This window comes from Sminthopsis crassicaudata, chromosome 2 (assembly GCF_048593235.1).
Source record: "Sminthopsis crassicaudata isolate SCR6 chromosome 2, ASM4859323v1, whole genome shotgun sequence".
Classification (NCBI taxonomy): Eukaryota; Metazoa; Chordata; class Mammalia; order Dasyuromorphia; family Dasyuridae; genus Sminthopsis; species Sminthopsis crassicaudata.
Genome location: NC_133618.1, coordinates 568553004 through 568579101, shown reverse-complemented (window position 1 = coordinate 568579101; position 26098 = coordinate 568553004). Strand labels below are relative to the sequence as shown.

Here is a 26098-nt window from a genome sequence, read left to right as displayed (position 1 = left end):
TATTTACATTTTAAAATCTAAATAGTTTTCTGGGAACAAACTCTTTGAGATGATGGTTCTTTTTATTAGACTTGAACCTATTTAAAAACCTCCAGAAAATCTCAATGTTTGTTTTTTAGGGGTAAGCTACAAGCTCATTTTAGTTGAAAGCAGATTGAATATTAGTTATTTTGCAACATCAAAGTGATCACATGACTCTAGATAACCTCCCCAACTCTGCCTTCAAAGTCTCTCAGACTTATGTAGAGGTTCCACTGAATTCATTACAATAGAATTAGACATTTTATATTTATAATGATCCAACATCTGTGCAATCTTTTCACGAGGTAACCCATGTTTATTTCTCTTTTCTAATTCCTCAGGATCAAATTTTCACCATGTTTCAAGTTCATGAAACTCCACTCAATATTCTTTGTCTATAGCCATTTCCACATTAGGTTTCATTTCCTAGGTTTGGGTATTAGTGTCATCTATTATAATTGGAGATCTTCTTTGATCATTATCTTTCTTTGCCTTCTTTGGTTCCAATCATGTGCCTCACCAAATTGTCTAACATTATATGAATACCCATTTTGATGCTGAAAATAATTATCAGTCCTGAAGATAATGGCATCACAATTCTGACCAAGTGGAACATGAGACATTGCTGTTTTCCCTGAACCAGAAAGACCTCTTAAAAGAATAAGTAGCCTCTTTAGCTTCTCCTCTTGAAATTGCTAGTATATATGCTTATCTTTTTTTCCATCTGGAATAAAGAAGGGTCTTCCCAAGATTCTTCTCTTGTTTCACAAGAACCATCACTTTCTTGTCCATTTTGTTCATTGTGGCTATTTCTAGAGGGCTCTATGCTAGTATTCCTCTCATCACAATCAAAATATCTGTTAGTCTGCTCAAATGTTGGACAATTCCAATTTGTGTTACCACTGTTTATAGTATATCCACTCTACATTTCACATTATTTAACATTTTGACTATGGAAAACATTTGGTGGTGAAGATGCATAGATATTAAATATTTGAACATTTAAATGATAATTGAACCCAGAAGGAAAAAAGACTGTGAAGAAAAAGAGAATTCCGTTAGTTGCCATCCGAGCCTAATGGAAGAAATTGGGTTGTTAAAAAAAAATATGGGTTTCACTTGTCAATTATCTACATATTCAGTGTTTCAACCAACTGGCTCATTACTAAAATATTGCTCATCACCATAGGATGAATGTATAGTACTGAACCAAGTATCTTCCTTTTCTTATCAGATATTAAATTGTCATTGTAATGACCTTGATAACATAAACTAAATTGTTCCTGAGGTTAAATTCCTGACAATTACCTTCCAAATCTTCTTTTTCATTATCAAGTTCCTGAATTTCTTTGTAAAACTAAGATAACTCATTGTCTATTTTTTTTTTTTTTGTTTATTACAAGGGTTCTGTTTGTTTTCTAGTCCACCAGTGACTTTTTCTGCATGATGTTTTCCTTTATCTCATTCATTTTCCTCAGGACTTTTGTAAATAGGTCCTATAAATGCTTTGTTTATGCTATATTCTCCTTCCTCTCCACTAACTGGTATAGCTACCTGTGATTTCTATTTATGCGAATTTCTTTACTATTTCCAAAAACATAAGTATAGTTATTTCTAGATATTTCACTGATGTTCATGGATAGTACTATAGGAATTTCATGCTATAGGTCTCCTGAATGAAATGGTTCAATAATATCTGGCCTTTTATAAGAGATTATGTCCCCTAAAGGTTTCAACAAAATTATAGTTTCAGTCTTGCTCTCCTGTGTTTTTCCATTTTCCTTGTCATCAAAGATGGACAAAGGTATCCAGTTGTTTTTTGTTTTCTCTTAAGAGTCTGTAAAAATGGTCACCACCATCATGGGATATGACATGTTTCTTCTCTTGATTTCAGTTTTTTAATTGCATGTTTCACTTGTTAGGTTTTTTTTAACCATATCCTAGAGACTTAGCTTAATTTTCATAATAAGTCATCTGTGTGCAAGAAAAAAGAAAAAGAAGCCCAGGAGGTCTTGGTTATCCAGGTTGGTGGCTGTGGGTGAGCCCCTGGAGCTCTGTCCACAGGCAATGTCTTCACTCTCCAAGTTTGGTGTTTCAATAATGAAATCCCAAAACAATTGCAAAATAAATAATGAATACATTATAAATTTATTAGTCCCATAAATGGGGAAGACTTCAGAGACTGAAGAGGTACAAGATCTCAGACACAAACCTTGGCAACTTGCCAATTTTGCCAAAGACTATCCCTGTGCCCTCACTTCATTTGATCATTCTATCCATGATCTGGGAGTTTCCTTTTATTCCCAGAGGCTTCTCTGTCTCCCACCATCGTTACTTCACTGAATCATTTCCCCTCTTTTTCTATAACAACATCAACTGACAATAAACTGACCCAGGAGAAAGATTTTTTGGAAGAAAAGCCTGCAAAATATTTGTTTCCCCATTTGTTCAAGGCAGAAACCTTGAAAGAATAGTTTATATCAGTCTCTGTGGGGCAGGATGCCAAAGGAATTTCATCAAGGCCATTTGAACTGGTGGCTGAATTGTCCTGGGTATTAAATTAAACATTGATCAAACACACTGCAGTTATGAATCAAATGAACAGTCTTCTTCTCCCAGGTTGCACTTCCAGCAGGAATCAGGCCTTTTAAAATTCCAAAGTGGTCAAAATTCAAGTGCAATATTTAGGGAAAATTGAAAATGTAAAATTGGATAATATATTACAGAACCTGACCCTGCTCCTGAGAACACTTGCTTTGGATTATTTGGAGCAGCTGTTTAGTTATACAGTGGACTATAATTCTCCATTGATTACATATCATAGTGATTTGTGCTAGAATCAGGGAGAGTGTGTCCATTGTTTCAGTTTCTTTCTATCTATTTATCTATCTACCTATCTATCTGAATGCTATTTGTCATTTTGAACAAAGGTCTTATATTAAACACATTAATAGTTAAATTAATATAAGATGTTTTAGAGAACAGCTTGATGTCATTAAAACACCACTCTATCTCCCAAATGCAATCTTCTTCCTGTTCAGTCCTGGACCCAGTTAATTATCCATCTATAATGCTTCTCCCAGATAGATTTACTTATGGATCAGCTCAATGATTCTGTTTTTGACAGTGTGCTGATTGCATAGGGCCTAGAAAACCACAAATCTCTTTTAAAATCTCAAGAGTTTCACCTAATAATGCAACTGGAGAAAGGAAGCATGATATTTTGAGTAGAAGCCATTCTTCAGTAAGGATGTCTTGAATTTAAAACTTCTCATACTACTACCTGTCTGATCCTGGACAATTTACTTCAACTTTCACTTCACCAAGGAATACTCCAAGACAAAAAGTTGCAGAAGACATTTTAATCCATAATGGTAGAGAGGAATTCCTTTTACAGGAATCTTTCAATGTAAAAGAAATGCCAAATCTGAAATCCCAAAAAGGAGAGGGATGCGGATTTACAATTATCTAGACTAAGATATGCAAATAGATAAATAGCCCATTTGTAGAAATTATTTCTTTTAGAAAAAAAAATTGAAATGTGTATAGTTAACTCTTGAGCACTGTATCTTTCTTAGGGGTATACTTAGAGGATGTAGGTATAATTTGACTTTATTGTGATGATATAAAAAAAGAAACTAGTGGTGGAAAAGAGATTGTACTGGAAGAAGAGGAAAGGGGAGATAAAAGAGTGTAAATTACATCACATGAAGAGTCAAAAAAGACCTATTACAGTTGAGGGAAAGAAGGGGAGGAAATGAGCATTGTTTGAACCTTAATCTCATCAGATTTGGCTCAAACAGAGATATATTTTTTAGCTTGATATAGAAACTTCTCATCCTATGGGGAAATAGGAGGGGAAAAGGGAAAGAAAAGGAAAGATTAATAGAAGAAAGAACAGAAGTAGAAGAGGAAAGGTATAAGAAAGGGGGAGGGGATAAAAAAGAGGAGGGCAAATTAAGAGAAGTGGTGGTCAGTAGTAAAACACTGGGGAAGAAATAAAGGGGGAAAAGAAAGAGAAAAGCATTATTTGAGAAAAAAATAGGATGGCAAGTAATACAGAATTTAATCATTTTAATTTTGAATGTGAATAGGACAAACTCTCCCATAAAACATAAGTGGATAGCACAGTAGATTAAAACTACAATATGTTGTTTACAAAAATTTTTGAATCTGGAAAATAATTCAATAAATAACTTTTAAGTACTTACAATGTGAAAGGCACTGTGCTCAAGACTTGGGATGCAAATACAAAAAATGAAACAAATTCTATTTTCATGAGGCTTATATTCCATTAGAGAAATACAGTATGTACTAGTACCCAAATATATAAATAGCAGGCAGTGTGCATTAAGAATTAGGAGTAGGGAAGGGGATAAAATAAGACTTCACAGTTACCTTTGAAAGACAATAAGAATTCTGAAAAGTGGAAATGATTAGAATACACTTTCCAGGTATGGGCGAATGCAAGCTGAGAAAGAGGATAGAATGTCATTCAATGAATGATCAGTATTCTGGTCTGGTTAGAACATAGTTCATAAAGGTGATTAATACAAACTAATGCTAAAAAACAGAATGCTTCTAGGCTTTAAAATTGTACTGGTATGAGGGAGGGGAGTAATTTATTCTTTTGACTAGAGAGATCCACTGAAAAGTGTTTGTGTGTATGTGTGTGTGTTGGGGATGGGGGAATGCGTTAAGCAGAAGTATAATATCATCACAGTTATAATATGTCCTAGGACTACTAATTTGATCATTGTGTCAACATTGGATTGAAGAAAGAAAAGGGAAGTAGAGAGACTTATGAACCAGAATATTCAAGATGAGAGACAGTGAGAACCTTAATTAGCGGAGGCAAAATTATATATAAAGAAAAGAAGACAAATGTGAAAAAAGTGTTATGAAGGTAGAAGATATAAGATATGGCAGATATGTGAATTGGGAGAATGAAATGGGACAAAGAATCTTCTACCACTCTCAAGGTTATAATGAAGAACATTACAAAGAGCTAAAAAAATTGGGCCAAATGTACTAAATAGACAAAAATAAATAATAAATAAATGAATGAATGAATAATCCCCAAAAAACCTATTGATGTAAGGTACATAGGGTAGAGCCTGTTCTTTTTTCTTTTCTTTTTTTTTAATAGCTTTTTATTGACAAAACATATGCATTGTAGTGTTCTTTTTGGTTTTCTGGAGGTCTTTGACAGCCTTCTTTTCAGCAGAATAATCACCACAAGAATGGCAAAGTGTTAAAGTCCAAATTCTTTATTGCCTCCTTGCCTGGGGCCTGGCTAGCTTTCTTGAAGCCCTTCAACCTTGGTCTGAGTGGGGGGAGCAAGAGGACAGACCAGCAACTTTGGTGGTGTGAGATGGGGTGAATGAATCTGTCTCTCCTTGTCTCCGAGAGCTTGAGCTCCTCCCTCTAGTGCTCTTGTCTTCTCTAGCTCTGACTCTGGCTGAATTTGTCCCAGCTTTATATGTTCTATTTTGATTACATCATCATATGGGTGAATCTTGTAGAATAGGTGTTAATCTTGTAGAACTACATTAAGTACTAAGTTCATGTACTGAACTAGAGAACTATTAATCACATACTAAACTAGATAACAATTGTCTTATCAATTCCAGTGACTTAACACCTTGTTTCAAGTATAAGAATTCTGGCCCATAGCAACACATGGATAATTTTTCAATATTGACCCTTGCAAAAATTTCTGTTCCAACTTTTCCCCTCCTTCCCTCCATTCCATCCCATAGATGGCAGGTAATCCCATACATGTTAAATATATTAAAGTATACGTTAAATACAACATATGTATGCATATTTATATACAAGAAAATGGGATTTGGAAAGGAGGTAAAAATAACCTGGGAAGTAAAACAAAAATGCAAGCAAACAATAGTGCAAATGCTATGTTGTGGTCCACACTCATTTCCCGGTGTTCTTTCTCTGGGTGTAGGGGATTCTGTTCATTACTGATTAATTGGGACTGATTTGGATTCTCTCATTGTTGAAGATAGCCACTTTGATCAGAATTGACCTTCATAGAGTATTGTTGTTGAAGTGTATAATGATCTCTTGGTTCTGCTCATTTCAATTAGCATCAATTCATGTAAGTCTCTCCAAGACTCTTTGTATTCATCCTACAGATGAATTTTCTACAGAACAATAATATTCCATAACATTAATTTACTCAGCAATTCTCCAATTGATGGGCATCCATTCAATTTCCAGTTTCTAGCCAGCACAAAAAAGGCTGGCAAAAACATTTTTGTACATACAGATCCCTTTCCCCTCTTTAATATCTTTTTGGGATATAAGCCCAGTAGAAATACTGCTGAATCAAAGGGTATGCACAGTTTGACAACTTTTTGAGTATAGTTCCAAATTGCTCTCCCAAGAATGGTTGGATTCTTTCACAACTCCATCAACAATGCATCAGTGTCCCAGTTTTCCCACATCCCCTCCAACATTCATCATTATCTTTTCCTGTCATCTTAACCAATCTGACAGGTGTGTAGTGGTAATTCATAGTTGTCTTAATTTGCATTTTTTTGATCAATAATGATTTGGGACACCTTTTCATATTCGTAGAAATAGTTTCAATTTCATCATCTGAAAATTGTCTGTTCATATCCTTTGACCGTTTATCAATTGGAGAATGGCTTGATTTCTTATAAATTAGAGTCAATTCTCTATATATTTAGGAAATGAGGCCTTTATCAGAATCTTTAACTGTAAAGATAGTTTCCCAGTTTATTGTTTCCCTTCTAATCTTGTGTGAATTAGTTTTGTTTATACAAAAGCTTTTTAACTTAATATAATAATTTTTTCTATTTTGTGATCAATAATGATCTCTAATTTTTCTTTGGTCATAAATTCATTCTTCCTCAACAAGTCTGAAAGGTAAACTATCTTTGTTCTCCTAATTTATTTATAATCTCATTCTTTATGTCTATATCATGAGCCCATTTTGATTTTATCTTGGTGTACACTGTTAAGTGTGGGCCAATGCCTACTTTCTGCCATACTAATTTCCAATTTTCCCAGGAATTTTTGTCGAATAATGCTTCTTATCCAAAAAACTGAGGTCTTTGGGTTTGTCAAACACTAGATTGCTATAATTATTGACTATTTTGTCCTGTGACCTAACCTATTTCATTGATCAACTAGTTTATTTCTTAGCCAACACCAAATGGTTTTGGTGATGCTTAATAATATAGTTTTAGATCAGGTACAGCTAGGCCATCTTCATTTGATTTCTTTTTATTCGTTACCTTAAAATTATTGATTTGTTTGTTCTTCCAGATGAAATTTGTTGTTATTTTTTCTAGGTCAGTAAAATAGTTTCTTGGGAGTTTGATTAGTGTAGAACTAAATAAATAGATTAGTTTAGGTAGTATTGTCTTTATTATATAAAATTTATAATAAATATGACAATACTACCTAAACTAATATATATATATATCCATTATTTATGTTATATATATATGTATATATGTATACATATATATGGATGTAATATATATATATATACATATATATATATATATATATATATATATATATATATATATATATCTCCAAGAGCACTTAATATTTTTCCAATTGTTTAGATTGACTATTTGTGTGGAAAGTGGTTCGTAGTTTTGCTCACATAATTCCTGATGTTCCCCTGTCAGATAGATTCTTGAATATTTTATACTATCGACAGTTATTTTAAATTGAATTTCTCTTTGTATCTCTTGCTTTTGGATTTTGTTAGTGATGCATAAAAATGCTCAGGATTTATGCGGATCTATTTTGTATCCTGCAAATTTACTAAAGTTGTGGATTATTTCTAATAGCTTTTTTGGTAGAATCTCTGGACTTCTCTTAAGTACATCATCATATCATCTACAAAGAGTGATAATTTGGTTTCCTCATTACCTACTCTAATTTCTTTATGTTTTTTTTCATCTCATTGCCGAAGCTAGCATTTCTAATATAATATTGAATAGTAATGGTGATAGTGAGCAACCTTGTTTCACTCCTGATTTTAGTGGGAATGGTTCCAGTTTATCACCATTACATATGATGCTTACTGATGGGTTTTTAATAGATGCTACTGACTATTTTAAAGAAAAGTCCATTTATTCCTATATTCTCTAGTGTTTTTAATAGGAATGGGTGTTGGATTTTGTCAAATGCTTTTTCTATATTTATTGAAATGATCATATGCTTTTTTGTTAATTTTGTTATTGATATAGTCAATTATGCTAGTAGTTTTCTTAATATTGAAACAGCTCTGCATTCTTAGTATAAATCCTACTTGGTCATGGTGTATTATTCTGGGGATAATTTTCTGTATGATTTTTGCTAATATTTTATTTAAGATTTGTGCATCAATGATCATTAGGGAGATTTGTCTATAATTTTCTTTCTCTGTTTCCATCCTCCTTGTTTTAAGTATCAGTACCATGTCTGTGTCATAAAAGGAATTTGGTAGGACTCCTTCATTCCCTATTTTTTTCAAATAGATTATATAGCATTGGAGTTAATTGTTCTTTAAATGTTTAGTAGAATTCACATGTAAATCCATCTGGTCCTGGGGCTTTTTATTTAGGGCGTTGATTAATAACTTGTTCTATTTCTTTTTTTCTAAAATAGGACTATTTAACCAATTTACCTCTTCCTCTGTTAATCTGGGCAAGCTAAATTTTTGAAGATATTCATCCATTTCATTTAAGTTATCAAATTTATACTATAAGTTTGGGCAAAGTAATTTATAATTATTGCTCTAATTTCCTCTTCATTAGTGGAAAACTCTCCTTTTTCATTTTTAAGACAAACAATTTGATTTTCCTCTTTCCTTTTTCTAATCAAATTTACCAAGGGTGTGTTTATTTTATTGTTTTTTTTATAGAACCGATTCTTAGTTTTACTTATCAATTCAATAGTTTTTTTTTTACTTCCAATTTTATTAATCTCTCCTTTTATTTTTAGAATTTCAAGTATAGTGTTTGACTGGGGGGTTTAATTTGCTCTTTTTTCTGGCTTTTTATTTTTATTTTTTAATTAATTTTATAATTATACATTTTTGACAATATATATGCATGTGTAATTTTTTATAACATTATCCCTTGTATTCATTTTTCCAGATTTTCCCCTCCTTCCCTCTACTCCCTCCCCTAGATGACAGGCAATCTCATACATTTTACATGTGTTACAGTATAACCTAGATAGAATATATGTGTGTAAATCCAGTTTTCTTGTTGTACGTTAAGTATTGGATTCCGAAGGTATAAGTAACCTGGGTAGATAGACAGTAGTGCTAATATTTTACATTCAATTCCCAGTGTTCCTTCTCTGGGTGTAGTTGTTTCTGTCCATCATTGATCAACTGGAAGTGAGTTGGATCTTCTTTATGTTGAAGATATACAATTCCATCAGAATACATCTTCATACAGTATTGTTGTTGAAGTTTATAGTGATCTTCTGGTTCTGCTCATTTCATTCAGCATCAGTTCATGCAAGTCTCTCCAAACTTTTCTGAATTCATCCTCCTTGTCATTTCTTTCTTTTATTTTTTTTCAATTTTATAATTATAATTTTTTTGACAATATATGCATGAGTAATTTTTTATAACATTATCCCTTGCATTCATTTTTCCAAATTATCCCCTCCCTCCCCCTACTCCCTCCCCTAGATGACAGGCAATCACATACATTTTACATGTGTTACAATATAATCTAGATGCAATATATGTGTGTAAATCCCATTTTCTTGTTGCACATTAAGTATTAGATTCTGAAGGTGTAAGTAACCTGGGTAGATAGACAGTAGTGCTAACAATTTATATTCATTTCCCAATGTTCCTTCTCTGGGTGAAGTTGTTTTTGTCCATCATTGATCAACTGGAAGTAAGTTGGATCTTCTTTATGTTGAAGATATCCACTTCCATCAGAATACATCTTCATACAACATTGAAGTGTACAGCGATCTTCTGGTTTTATTCATTTCACTCAGCATCAGTTGATGTAAGTCTCTCCAAGCCTCTTTGTATTCCTCCTGCTGGGTCATTTCTTACAGAGCAATAATATTCCATAACCTTCATATAATATTCAACCATTCTCCAGTTGATGCACATCCATTCATCTTTCAGTTTCTAGCCACTACGAAAATCACTGCTTCAAACATTTTGGCACACACAGGTCCCTTTCCCCTCTTTAGTATTTCTTTGGGATATAAGCCCAGTAGTAGCACTGCTGGATCAAAGGGTATGCACAGTTTGATAACTTTTTGGGCATAGTTCCAGATTGCTCTCCAAAATGTCCAGATTCTTTCACAACTCCAACAACAATGTATTAGTGTCCCAGTTTTCCCACAGCCCCTCCAACATTCATCATTATTTGTTCCTGTCATCTTAGCCAATCTGACAGGTGTGTAGTGGTATCTCAGAGTTGTCTTAATTTGCATTTCTCTGATCAGTAGTGATTTGGAACACTCTTTCATATGAGTGGATATAGTTTCAATTTCATTATCTGAGAATTGTCTGTTCATATCCTTTGACCATTTATCAATTGGAGAATGGTTTGATTTCTTATAAATTAGAGTCGATTCTCTGTATATTATGGAAATGAGACCTTTATCAGAACCTTTAACTATAAAAATATTTTCTCAATTTGTTACTTCCCTTCTAATCTTGTTTGAATTAGTATTTTTTTACAGAAACTTTTTAGTTTAATGTAATCAAAATCTTCTATTTTGTGATCAATAATGATCTCTAGTCCTTCTCTAATTATAAATTCCTTCCTCCTCCACAGGTCTGAGAGATAGACTATCCTCTGTTCCTCTAATCTATTAATGATCTCATTCTTTATGCCTAAATCATAGACCCATTTTGATCTTATCTTGGTATATGGTGTTAAGTGTGGATCCATATCTAATTGCTGGCAAACTAATTTCCAGTTTTCCCAACAGTTATTTTTTCAAATAATGAATTTTTATCCCTAATGTTGATATCTTTGGGTTTATCAAACACTAGATTGCTATAGCTGTACACTTTTTTGTCCTTTGTACCTAATCTGTTCCACTGATCGACCGGTCTATTTCTTAGCCAATACCAAATGGTTTTGGTGACTGCTGCTATATAATATAGTTTTAGATCAAGTATACCTAGACCACCTTCATCTGACTTTTTTTTTTCATTAATTCCCTTGAAATTCTCTACCTTTTGTTCTTCCGTATGAACTTTGTTGTTATTTTTTCTAGATCACTAAAATAGTTTCTTGGGAGTCTGATTGGTATAGCACTAAATAAATAGATTAGCTTGGGAAGTATTGTCATCTTTATTATATTCACTTGGCCTATCCACAAGCACTGGATGTCTTTGCAATTATTTAAATCTGACTTTATTTTTGTGGCAAGTGTTTAGTAATTTTGCTTATACAATTCCTGACTTTTCTTTGGTAGATGGATTCCCAAATATTTTATACTCTCAACATTTGTTTGCAATGGAATTTCTCTTTGTATCTCTTGCTGTTGCATTTTGTTGGTGATGTATAAAAATGTGGATTTATTTTGTATCCAGTAACTTTGCTAAAGTTTTGAGTTATTTCTACTAACTTTTTATTAGAATCTCTGGGGTTTTCTAAGTATACCATCATATCATCTGCAAAGAATGACAGTTTGATTTCCTCATTACCTACTCTTATTCCTTTAATCTCTTTCTCGACTTTTATTGCCAAGGCTAGTGTTTCTAATACAATATTGAATAGTAATGGTGATAGTGGGAAATCTTCTTTCACTCCTGATCTAACTGGGAGAGGTTCCAGTTTATCTCCATTACATATTATGCTTACTGATGGTCTTAAATATATGCTCCTGATTATTCTAAGGAATAGTCCATTTATTCCTATACTCTCAAAAGTTTTTAGTAGGAATGAATGTTGGATTTTATCAAATGCTTTTTCTGCATCTATTGAGATGATCATATGGTTTTTATTAATTTGATTATTAATATGGTAAATTATACAAATAATTTTCCTAATATTAAACCAGCCCTGCATTCCTGGTATAAATCATACTTGATCATAGTGTATTATCCTGGGGATGATTTTCTGAAGTCTTTTTGCTAATATCTTATTTAAGATTTTAGCATCAATATTCATTAAGGAAATTGGTCTATAGTTTTCTTTCTCAGTTTTCAATCTATTTGGTTTAGGTATCAGTACCATGTCTGTGTCATAAAAGGAGTTTGGTAGGACTCCTTCATCCCCTATTTTTTTCAAATAGTTTATATTACATTGGGACTAGTTATTCTTTAAATGTTTGGTAGAATTCACATGTAAATCCATCAGGTCCTGGGGATTTTTTTCCTGGGGAGTTGATTAATAGCTTGTTCTATTTCTTTTTCTGAAATGGGACTTTTTAAGCAATTTATCTCCTCTTCTGTTAATCTAGGAAGCCTATATTTTTGAAGGAAGTCATCCATTTCACTTAAGTTATCAAATGTATTGGCATAAAGTTGGGCAAAGTAACTCATTATTTCTCAAATTTCCTCTTCATTGGTGGAAAGATCCCCCTTTTCATTTGTAAGACCAACAATTTGATTTTCCTCTTTCCTTTTTCTGATCAGATTTACCAAAGGTTTATCTATTTTATTGGTTTTTTTCATAAAACTCTTACTTTTATTTATTAATTCAATAGTTTTTTTACTTTCAATATTATTGATTTCTCCTTTTAATTTTAGTATTTCAAGTTTGATTTTTGGTTGGGGGGTTTTAATTTGGTCTTTTTCTAGCTTTTTAAGTTGCAAGCCCAATTCATTAATCTTCTCTTTCTCTATTTTGTTCAAACAAGCCTCTAAAGATATAAAATTTCCCCTTATTACTGCTTTAGCTGCATCCCATAGATTTTTGGTATGATGTCTCACCATTGTCATTATCTTGGATGAAATTATTGTTTGTATAAGTTGCTGTTTCACCCAGTCATTCTTTAAGATGATATTATTCAGTTTCCAATTACTTTTTGGTCTAATTACCCCTAACTTCTTATTGAATGTAGTTTTTATTGCATTGTGATCTGAGAAGAAGGCATTTATTATTTCTGCCTTCCTGCATTTAATTTTGAGATCTTTATGTCCTAATATATGGTCTATTTTTGTATAGGTTCCATGAACTGCTGAGAAGAAAGTATATTCCTTTCTATCACCATCCAGTTTTCTCCAAAGGTCTATCATACCTAGTTTTTCTAATGTTCTATTTACTTTTTTAATTTCTTTCTTATTTGGTTTGTGGTTTGATTTGTCTAAATTTGAGAGTGCAAGGTTGAGATCTCCCACTATTATAGTTTTGCTGTCTATTTCTTCTTGCAACTCTCTTAACTTTTCCTTTAGGAAGTTAGATGCTATACCACTTGGTGCATATATGTTTAGTATTGATATGGCTTCATTGTTTATGTTACTTTTTAGCAAGATATAGTTTCCTTCCTTATCTCTTTTAATTAGATCAATTTCTGCTTTTGCTTGATCTGAGATAAAAATGGCTACCACTCCTTTTTTGACTTTACCTAAAGCATAATAGATTCTGCTCCAACCTTTTACCTTTACTCTGTATGTATCTCCCTGCTTTAAGTGTGTTTCCTGTAAACAGCATATTGTAGGGTTCTGACTTTTGATCTAGTCTGATATCCATCTCCGTTTGATGGGAGAGTTCATCCCATTCACATTTACCGTTTAAATTTCTAATTCTTTATTTCCTGCCATCATATTATCCCCAGATTATGCTTTTTTTTCCCTTGACCCCCCTGAACCCCTTCCTCAATATTTAATTTATAGACCTCACTTGTGACGTGCAGCCCTCTATTTTTAGTATCCCTCCCTCCTCCTTCCAAGTCCCTTCCCTTATTCCCCTTTTCCTTTTCCCTTTTCCTCTCCCCCCTTTCAATGAGGTGAAAGAGAATTCTCTGAAAAACAAATGTGTCAATTATTTACTCTTTGAGACTACTCTGATGAGAGTAAGAGTCACACAATGTTTCTCCCCCTCTCTAAATTCCCTCAGATGTGATATATTTTCTATGCCTCTTCCTGGGATGTAGTTTCCCTCTTTTTATCACTCCTTTCCCTTTTTCTGATACTACCCCCTTCCCTTTACTACTACTCCCTCCCTTTTTTATATCAGTAAAATCAAATTATCCATGTGGACTTTCTGTATATCCACAACAGAGATACAGTTCTCAAGAGTTCTTTTTACCTTTTTCTGTTAATAGGTTTCCTTTCCTTTTCACCTCTAGATCATTGTATTTATATTATAACAGTAAACCAAATTATACATGTATTCTTTATGTATACCCATAACAAAAATACATTTCTCAAGAGTTCTTTTTTTACCTTTTTAATATTCTCTTGAGCCTAATATTTGGAGGTCAAACTTTTTTTGTTTAGCTCTGGTTTTTTCATCAGAAATAAGTGGAATTCATCTATTTCATTGAATGTCCATCTTCTTCCCTGGAACAAAATGCTTATTTCGGTTGGGTAAGTTATTCTTGGCTGCATACCAAGTTCCTTACCCTTTTAAAATATCAGATTTCAGGCCCTTCAATCCTTTAATGTGGAAATTGCTAGATCCTAATTGATCCTTATTGTGGCTCCTCAGTATTTGATTTTTTTTTCTGGATGCTTGTAGAATTTTTTTTTCTTGGTTTGATAGAGCACCTGCAAGTACTGAAGTCAAATATGATCTCAGACACTTAAAACTTCCTGGACAAGCCACTTAACCCCAATTGCCTCAGCAATACAAAATAAAACAAAAAACCATGGGTATGATAAAACTTGAACAGGATTGTGAAGAAAATGCTTTGCAAACCTTAATTGCTAATTAGATATAGTGATTATGGTTTTGGGATTGAATCAGGTGATACAGAAAATAACTTAAGACCTTCAAATTACCACTATCTCAATTGTGTAGAGGTGTGGATGGCTGAAACTCCAAAAAGTTGTGCTTGAATCAGACAGCAGAGCAGTTTTGGCTAATTACCTATTTGATGTGAGATAATGACTCTATTAGCATATATTTGGAAAATAGCTCTCCTCACCATTGGTGCTTGCTGAATGTTTGGTGTTAAAATAATAGTAGGCAAGGATTGGAGGGCAGGGAGAGAGAAGTCAGAGTCACTTGATGGCAGGATAAGGAGGAGAGAGGCTGGAGACTCCAGAATCTAGGATATATCTTTGGCAAGGTACATGGCAGCTTGCCTGCCTCCTTTACTTCTCCCATTAAAGACCAAGGACTTTGATTTATCCTTACTACAGCAGATCCTTAGGCCCTCCAGGGAGCTAGACCTTACTTTACATTTTGGAAATTAGCCACAATATTTCTTGGAGTTTTAATTTTGTGATCTCTTTCTGTAGGTGATCGATGAATTCTTTCAATGTCCATTTTACCTTCTTATTCTATGACATCTGGGCAGTTCTCTCTGATGATTTCCTGAAAAATAGTTTCTAGGTTCTTTTTTTTTTTCATCATGGATTTCAGGAAGTCCAATATTCCATAGATTGTCTCTCCTAGATCTATTTTCCAGGTAGGTTATTTTCCTCATTAGGTATTTTACATTTTTTTTCCTATTTTTTCCTATTTTTTTTTTTGTTTTGACTGATTCTTGTTACCTTCTTGAGTCATTCATTTCCATTTGTTCAATTCTGAATTTTATTGTGTTATTTTCTTCATTTACTTTTTTTTTTAATTTCTTTTTGTATTTTTCCAATTGAATTTTTGAATGAGTTGTTTTGTTCTATGGAATTTTGTCTATTTCACAAATTCTGTTTTTTAAGGAGTTATTTTCTTTTTCCATTTCACAAATTTTATTTTTTAAGAAGTTATTTTCTTTTTTTCTGTTTCACAAATTCAGTTTTTTTTTTTCTGGCATTGCTTTCTTTTTCTTGTTTATCAAATCTATCTTTTAATGAATTATATGTTTTTTACCATTTCATTATGTCTATTTTTTGTTGCCTTTTCCAAACTCTCTTCCAAGGCTTTCATTTCCTTTCCCCATTTTTTTTATATGATGAGGACCAGGTTACTTCACCTTTTGGAGCTTCATCTAGACACAATTTGCCTTTAGTCTCCTCAGGGTTTGAAATCTGTTCTTCTCTTTCACCATAAAAGCTGTCAATTGTTAGAGTCCTCTTTATTTTTTTACTCATTTTTTTAAGTTAAGTTAAGATCTGCCTTTAGGGCAGGAGAGGTTTTCCAAGCCACCACAGCTGCACTGGGATAGTGCTGATTCACCCATGATGCTGTGTCTGCCATGTGGAGTCATTTGCAATGCCCTGGGGCTCTGTGCTATCTGCCCAGGTATTTGTAGTCAAAGTCTACTCAGGCACCCTGAGACTGCACTGCTCTGGGAATCTGAGCTGTCTGAATTGGCATTTGTGGTCATCTGCCTGGGCCTTGCTGTCTCTCTCCCGCATCCAATTGAAACAGACATTCTCTGGTCTGCTTCCTCCCACAAATGCTCTGCCTTGTGGAGGTTATACTCACTAAGACTGCTCAACCCCAGGGCTCTGCTCTGTGTGTGCTGGGAGTTTGTGATCTGTTACCAGGGACTTGCTGTCTCTCTCCCATTTATGATTGAAACAGATCTTTTCTGGTCTGTTTCCTCTGGTAAGTTCTCTTCCCAAAGATGGTGGAGTAGGAACACATGACTTTCTAAGCTCCTCTCATATCCTCATGACAAATTATTAATTTCAGCCTCAAAAATAGCACTTGACTGGTAAAATGCATGAAGATTAGAAGTACAATGACTTGGCAAGCAATATAGAATTAGTCCTTCTAACCATAAATGTGAATGGGGCAAACTGCCTCATAAAGAGGAAGCAGTTAGCAGACTGGATTAAAAGTCAGAACCCTACTATATGTTGTTTACAGGAAACACACCTGAAACAGGGTGAGACATTCAAACTAAAAGTAAAAGGGTGGAGCAGAATCTGTTATGCTTCAGGCAAAACCAAAAAAGCAGGAGTAGCCATCCTCATCTCAGATCAAGCAAAAACAAAAATTGATCTAATTAAAAGAGATAAGGAAGGGCATTATATCCTGCTAAAGGGCAGCATCAATAATGAAGCAGTATCAATATTAAACATATATGCACCAAGTGGTGCAGCATCTAAATTCTTTTTTGACAGTACATATGCATGGGTAATTTTTTACAACATTATCCCTTGCACTTACTTCTATTCAGATTTTTTCCCTTCCTCCCCCAACCCCCTCCCCCTGATGGCAAGCAGTCTTATATATGTTAAATATATTACAGTATAATTTAGATACAATATATGTGTGTAGAACCGAATTTTTTGTTGCACAGGAAGAATTGGATTCAGAAGGTAAAAATAACAGTTTACATTCATTTCCCAGTCCTTTTCTGGATGTAGCTGGTTCTGTCTATCATTAATCAATTGGAATTGGATTAGCTCTTCTCTATGTTGAAGAAATCCACTTCCATCAGCATACATCCTCGAACAGTATCATTGTTGAAGTGTATAATGATCTTCTGGTTCTGCTCGTTTCACTCAGCATCAGTTGATGTAAGTCTCTCCAAGCCTCTCTGTATTTCTCCTGTTGGTCATTTCTTATAGAACAGTAATATTCCATAACATTCATATACCATAGTTTACCCAACCATTCTCCAATTGATGGACATCCATTCATCTTCCAGCTTCTAGCCACTATGAAAAGGGCTGCCACAAACATTTTGGCACATAAAGGACCCTTTCCCTTCTCTAGTAGTTCCTTGGGGTATAAGCCCAGTAGTAGTATGGCTGGGTCAAAGGGTATGCACATTTTGATAACTTTTTGGGCATAATTCCAGATTGCTCTCCAGAATGGTTGGATTCTTTCACAACTCCACCAACAATGCATCAGTGTCCCAGTTTTCCCACAGCCCCTCCAACATTCATCGTTATTTGTTCCTGTCATTTTAGCCAATCTGACAGGTGTGTAATGATACCTCAGAGTTGTCTTAATTTGCATTTCTCTGATCAATAGTGATTTGGAACACTCTTTCATATGAGTGGAAATAGTTTTAATTTCATCATCTGAAAATTGTCTGTTCATATCCTTTGACCATTTATCAATTGGAGAATGGCTTGATTTCTTATAAATTAAAGTCAATTCTCTGTATATTTTGGAGATGAGGCCTTTATCAGAACCTTTAACTGTAAAAATTTTTTCCCAATTTGTTACTTCCCTTCTAATCTTATTTGCATTAGTTTTGTTTGTGCAGAAACTTTTTAATTTGGTGTAATCAAAATGTTCTATTTTGTGATCAATAATGGTCTCTAGTTCTCCCTTGGACACAAACTCCTTCCTCCTCCACAAGTCTGAGAGGTAAACCATCCCATGTTCCTCCAATTTATTTATGATTTCGTTCTTTATGCCTAAATCTTGGACCCATTTTGATCTAATCTTAGTATGTGGTGTTAAATGTGGGTCCATGCCTAGTTTCTGCCATACTAATTTCCAGTTTTAGCAGCAGTTTTTGTTAAATAATGAATTCTTATCCCAAAATTTGGGATCTTTGGGTTTGTCAAAGATTAGATTGCTATTTTTATTCACTATCTTGTCCTGTGAACTTAACCTATGCCACTGATCAACTAGTCTATTTCTTAGCCAATACCAAATGGTTTTGGTGACTGTTGCTTTATAATATAGCTTTAAATCAGGTACACTTAGACCACCTTCCTCTGACTTTTTTTTCATTAGTTCCCTTGCAATTCTCGACCTTTTATTCTTCCATATGAATTTTGTTGTTATTTTTTCTAGGTCATTAAAATAGTTTCTTGGGAGTCTGATTGGTATAGCACTAAATAAATAGATTAGTTTGGGGAGTATTGTCATCTTTATTATATTCGCTCGGCCTATCCAAGAACATTGAATGTCTTTCCAATTATTTAAATCTGACTTTATTTTTGTGGCAAGTGTTTTGTAATTTTGCTCATATAATTCCTGACTCTCCTTTGGTAGATATATTCCCAAATATTTGATACTATCGACTGTTATTTTGAATGGAATTTCTCTTTGTATCTCTTGCTGTTGGATTGTGTTGGTAATGTATAAAAATCCTGAGGATTTATGTGGATTTATTTTGTATCCTGCGACTTTGCTAAAATTCTGAATTATTTCTAATAGCTTTTTAGCAGAGTCTTTGGGGTTCTCTAAGTATACCATCATGTCATCTGCGAAAAGTGACAATTTGATTTCTTCATTTCCTACTCTAATTCCTTGGATCTCTTTCTCGGCTCTTATTGCCAAGGCTAGAGTTTCTAGTACTATATTGAATAGTAATGGTGATAGTGGGCAACCTTGTTTCACTCCTGATCTTACAGGGAAAGGTTCTAGTTTATCACCATTACATATGATGTTTACTGAAGGTTTTAAATATATGCTCCTTATTATTTTAAGGAATCCATTTATTCCTATACTCTCAAGCGTTTTTAGTAGGAATGGATGTTGGATTTTATCAAATGCCTTTTCTGCATCTATTGAGATGATCATATGGTTTTTATTAATTTGATTATTAATATGGTCAATTATACTAATAGTTTTCCTAATATTAAACCATCCCTGCATTCCTGGTATAAATCCCACTTGGTCATAGTGTATTATCCTGGGGATGATTTTCTGAAGTCTATTTGCTAATATCTTATTTAAGATTTTAGCATCAATATTCATTAAGGAAATTGGTCTATAGTTTTCTTTCTCAGTTTTCGATCTACCTGGTTTAGGTATCAGTACCATGTCTGTGTCATAGAAGGAATTTGGTAGGACTCCTTCAATCCCTATTTTTTCAAATAGTTTACATAGCATTGGAGTTAGTTGTTCTTTAAATGTTTGGTAGAATTCACCTGTAAATCCATCTGGTCCTGGGGACTTTTTCTTAGGAAGTTGGTTAATAGCTTGGTCTATTTCTTTTTCTGAGATGGGACTATTTAAACTACTTACTTCTTCCTCTGTTAATCTGGGCAAGCTATATTTTTGAAGGTATTCTTCCATTTCATTTAAGTTATCGAATTTATCGGCATAAAGTTGAGCAAAGTAGCTCCTAACTATTGTTCTAATTTCCTCTTCATTAGTGGTGAGTTCACCCTTTTCATTTTCAAGACTATCAATTTGCTTTTTCTCTTTCCTTTTTTTAATCAGGTTTACTAAGGGTTTGTCTATTTTGTTGGTTTTTTCATAAAACCAACTCTTAGTTTTATTAATTAATTCAATAGTTTTTTTACTTTCAATTTTATTAATCTCACCTTTTATTTTTTGAATTTCAAGTTTTGTGTTTGTCTGGGGGTTTTTAATTTGTTCCTTTTCTAGCAATTTTAGTTGTAAACCCAATTCGTTGGCCCTCTCTTTCTCTATTTTATGCAGGTAGGCCTGTAGAGATATAAAACTTCCCCTAATTACTGCTTTGGCTGTATCCCACACATTTTGGTATGATGTCTCATTATTGTCATTTTCTTGGGTGAAGTTATTAATTATGTCTATGATTTGCTGTTTTACCCAATCATTCTTTAGTATAAGATTATTTAGTTTCCAATTATTTTTTGGTCTATTTTCCCCTGGCTTTTTATTAAATGTTATTTTGATTGCATTATGGTCTGAAAAGGATGCATTTACTATTTCTGCCTTACTGCATTTGATTTTGAGGTTTTTATGCCCTAGTATATGATCAATTTTTGTATAGGTTCCATGAACTGCTGAGAAGAAAGTATATTCCTTTCTGTCTCCATTTAGCTTTCGCCAAAGATCTATCATATCAAACTTTTCTAGTATTCTATTTACCTCTTTGACTTCTTTCTTATTTATTTTGTGGTTTGATTTATCTAATTCTGAGAGTGCAAGGTTGAGATCTCCCGCTATTATAGTTTTGCTATCTATTTCCTCTTGCAGCTCTCTTAATTTCTCTTTTAAGAATTTAGATGCTGCACCACTTGGTGCATACATGTTTAATATTGATACTGCTTCACTATTGATGCTTCCCTTTAGCAGGATATAATGCCCTTCCTTATCTCTTTTAATTAGATCAATTTTTGTTTCTGCTTGATCTGAGATGAGGATGGCTACTCCTGCTTTTTTGGTTTTGCCTGAAGCATAATAGATTCTGCTCCACCCTTTTACTTTTAGTTTGAATGTCTCATCCTGTTTCAGGTGTGTTTCCTGTAAACAACATATAGTAGGAGCATCTAAATTCTTAAAAGAGAAATTAAGAGAGCTGCAAGAGGCAATAGATAGCAAAACTATAATAGTGGGAGATCTCAACCTTGCACTCTCAGAATTAGATAAATCAAACCACAAAATAAATAAGAAAGAAGTCAAAGAGGTAAATAGAATACTAGAAAAGTTTGATATGATAGATCTTTGGCAAAAGCTAAATGGAGACAGAAAGGAGTATACTTTCTTCTCAGCAGTTCATGGAACCTATACAAAAATTGATCATATACTAGGACATAAAAACCTCAAAATCAAATGCAGTAAGGCAGAAATAGTAAATGCATCCTTTTCAGACCATAATGCAATCAAAATTACATTTAATAAAAAGCCAGGGGAAAATAGACCAAAAAATAATTGGAAACTAAATAATCTTATACTAAAGAATGATTGGGTAAGACAGCAAATCATAGACATAATTAATAACTTCACCCAAGAGAATGACAATAATGAGACATCATACCAAAATGTGTGGGATACAGCCAAAGCAGTAATAAGGGGAAGTTTTATATCTCTACAGGCCTACTTGCATAAAATAGAGAAAGAGAGGGGCAACAAATTGGGCTTACAACTCAAATTGCTAGAAAAGGAACAAATTAAAAACCCCTAGACAAACACAAAACTTGAAATTCAAAAAATAAAAGGTGAGATTAATAAAATTGAAAGTAAAAAAACTATTGAATTAATTAATAAAACTAAGAGTTAGTTATATGAAAAAACCAACAAAATAGACAAACCCTTAGTAAACCTGATTTAAAAAAGGAAAGAGAAAAAGCAAATTGTTAGTCTTGAAAATGAAAAGGGTGAACTCATCACTAATGAAGAGGAAATTAGAACAATAGTTAGGAGCTACTTTGCTCAACTTTATGCCGATAAATTCAATAACTTAAATGAAATGGAAGAATACCTTCAAAAATGTAGCTTGCCCAGATTAACAGAGGAAGAAGTAAGTAGTCTAAATAGTCCCATCTCAGAAAAAGAAATAGATCAAGCTATTAACCAACTTCCTAAGAAAAAGTCCCCAGGACCAGATGGATTTACATGTGAATTCTACCAAACATTTAAAGAACAACTAACTCCAATGCTATGTAAACTGTTTGAAAAAATAGGGATTGAAGGAGTCCTAACAAATTCCTTCTATGACACAGACATGGATGGTACTGATACCTAAACCAGGTAGATTGAAAACTGACAAAGAAAACTATAGACCAATTTCCTTAATGAATATTGATGCTAAAATCTTAAATAAGATATTAGCAAATAGACTTCAGAAAATCATCCCCAGGATAATAACACTATGACCAAGTGCGATTTATACCAGGAATGCAGGGCTGGTTTAATATTATGAAAACTATTAGTATAATTGACCATATTAATAATCGAATTAATAAAAACCATATGATCATCTCAATTGATGCAGAAAAAGCATTTAATAAAATCCAACATCCATTCCTACTAAAAACGCTTGAGAGTATAGGAATAAATGGACTATTCCTTAAAATAATCAGGAACATATATTTAAAATCTTCAGTAAACATCATATATAATGGCGATAAACTAGAACCTTTCCCTGTAAGATCAGGAGTGAAACAAAGTTGCCCACTATCACCATTACTTTTCAATATAGTACTAGAAACTCTAGCCTCAGCAATAAGAGCTGAGAAAGAGATTCAAGGAATTAGAGTAGGAAATGAGGAAATCAAATTATCACTTTTTGCAGATGACATGATGGTATACTTAGAGAACCCCAAAGACTCTGCTAAAAAACTATTAGAAATAATTCAGAATTTTAGCAAAGTCGCAGGATACAAAATAAATCCACATAAATCCCCAGCATTTTTATACATTACCAACACAATCCAACAGCAAGAGACACAAAGAGAAATCCCATTCAAAATAACGGTCGATAGTATAAAATATTTGGGAATATATCTACCAAAGGAGAGTCAGGAATTATATGAGCAATAGTACAAAACACTTGCCACAAAAATAAAGTCAGATTTAAATAATTGGAAAGACATTCAGTTCTCTTGGATAGGCCGAGCAAATAAAATTAAGATGACAATACTCCCTAAACTAATCTATTTATTTAGTGCTATACCAATCAGACTTCCAAGAAACTATTTTAATAACCTAGAAAAAATAACAACAGAATTCATATGGAACAACAAAAGGTCGAGAATTTCAAGGGAAGTAATGAAAAAAAAAATTAAGTGAAGGTGGTCTATCGGTACCTGATCTAGAACTGTATTATAAAGCAACAGTCACCAAAACCATTTGGTATTGGCTAAGAAATAAACTAGTTGATCAGTGGCATAGGTTAGGTTCACAGGGCAAGATAGATAGTGAATAAAAATAGCAATCTAGTGTTTGACAAACCCAAAGATCCCAAATTTTGGGTTAAGAATTCATTATTTGACAAAAACTGCTGGGAAAACTGGAAATTAGTGTGGCAGAAACTAGGCATGGACCCACATTTAACACCACATATTAAGATTAGATCAAAATGGGTCAAAGGATTTAGGCATAAAGAACAAAATCATAAATAAATTGGAGGAACATGGGATGGTTTACCTCTCAGACTTGTGGAGGAGGAAGGAGTTTGTGTCCAAGGGAGAACTAGAGACCATTATTGATCACAAAATAGAAAATTTTGATTACACCAAATTAAAAAGTTTCTGCACAAACAAAACAATGCAAACAAGATTAGAAGGGAAGTAACAAATTGGGAAAACATTTTTACAGTTAAAGGTTCTGATAAAGGCCTCATCTCCAAAATATACAGACAATTGACTTTAATTTATAAGAAATCAAGCCATTCTCCAATTGATAAATGGTCAAAGGATATCAACAGACAATCTTCAGATGATGAAATTAAAACTATTTCCACTCATATGAAAGAGTGTTCCAAATCACTATTGATCAGAGAAATGCAAATTAAGACAACTCTGAGATATCATTACACACCTGTCAGATTGGCTAAGATGACAGGAACAAATAATGATGAATGTTGGAGGGGCTTTGGGAAAACTGGGACACTGATGCATTGTTGGTGGAGTTGTGAAAGAATCCAACCATTCTGGAGAGCAATCTGGAATTATGCCCAAAAAGTTATCAAAATGTGCATACCCTTTGACCCAGCCATACTACTACTGAGCTTATATCCCAAGAAAATACTAAAGAAGGGAAAGGGTCCTTTATGTGCCAAAATGTTTGTGGCAGCCCTTTTCATAGTGGCTAGAAGCTGGAAGATGAATGGATGTCCATCAATTGGAGAATGGTTGGGTAAATTATGGTATATGAATGTTATGGAATATCATTGTTCTGTAAGAAATGACCAACAGGAGAAATACAGAGAGGCTTGGAGAGACTTACATCAACTGATGCTCAGTGAAATGAACAGAACCAGAAGATCATTATACATTTCAACAAGGATACTGTATGAGGATGTATTCTGATGGAAGTGGATGTCTTCAACATAGAGAAGAGCTAATCGAATTCCAATTGATTAATGATGGACAGAATCAGCTACATCCAGAAAAGGAACACTGGGAAATGAGTGTAAACTGTTATTTTTACCTTCTGAATCCAATTCTTCCTGTGCAAAAAGAAATTTGGTTCTACACACATATATTGTATCTAGAATATATTGTAATATATTTAACATGTATAAGACTGCCTGCCATCTGGGGGAGGGGGTTGGGGGAGGAAGGGAAAAAATCTAAACAGAAGTAAGTGCAAGTGATAATGTTGTAAATAATTACCCATGTATATGTACTGTCAAAAAAAAGTTATAATTATAAAATAAAATAAAAATGAAATAAAAAAAAAAAGTACAACGACTTACAAGCCGAAGATAATCTGGAAGATTGCCAGAACAGGTTTGTCCTGAGTGCCTGGTGTAGATCTGCACAAGCAGGGAAATAGGAGAGTCTAGCATCCAGAGAGGACCAGGGGTGGGGGTGGCCTCTGTAGCTAGAAAAATTATAGAGATGACTCTGCCATAGGCTGACTACTCTGCCTTGATTACAAAGCAGTAGACCAGTAGAGAAATTAAAGCCAAACGTAGAGTATACTCTAAAAATGCATCTGCATTCTGTAGCACGGAGCTCTAGCAGGCAGTCACTAATATGCATGGCAGGAAAGCACAGCCCAGGCCAGCCTCTAATCTGCATGGAGGGAGAAGGGCAGCCTGGGGCAATAAACTTCTGCAGCACAACTGTGCTTCCCTAGGCAGAGCCATTTTGGATGCTATGTGGGACTATTTGCTAGTCAACTGCTAATACCCACAGTACCACAGCAAGGTTTTGCTTGGGGTAGTGACACTTTCACTTCTCAGCCTCTAGCCCCAGGACAGTCACTAATCCACACAGCTTTGAAGGGTACTTCAACAGCTCAACCTAAGACTAGTCTCTTCTGGTGGAGAACTTTTTCCCAGAGCACTCCCGTACCCCGAAGCTCTTTGCAGCCCGTTGGCAGGACAGCTACCATCCATACACTTATCCTTGCTCAGCAGAGGAAGCTGGTAACCTCCTTGCCCTGAAGGCAGAGCCTACAGGCTTAAAAAATGAGTAAAAAAATCAAAAGGACAATCAATAGCTTTTATACAGAAAGAGAGCAGAAAATCTCCAGACAATTGTTGATCCTCAACACAAAAGCCTCTCCTAGAAGAGACTATTAAAAATCTTAAAAGAGAGCTAGAAGAAAAATGGGGAAAGAGAAGCTATGAAAGAGAATAACAACTTCCTGAAATGTGAATTGGAAAAGGTAAAGAACTCCCAGGAAAGTAGGATTTGTGAATTGGAAAAAGAAAATAAGTCACTAAAAAAAAT

General features: G+C 33.9%; 1 pseudogene; it reads right to left on the bottom strand.

The window, feature by feature from the left end:
* Window positions 1-222: 222 nt before the first annotated feature.
* Window positions 223-25757, bottom strand: LOC141552974 (NEDD4-binding protein 2-like 2 pseudogene; annotated as a pseudogene).
* Window positions 25758-26098: the final 341 nt, after the last annotated feature.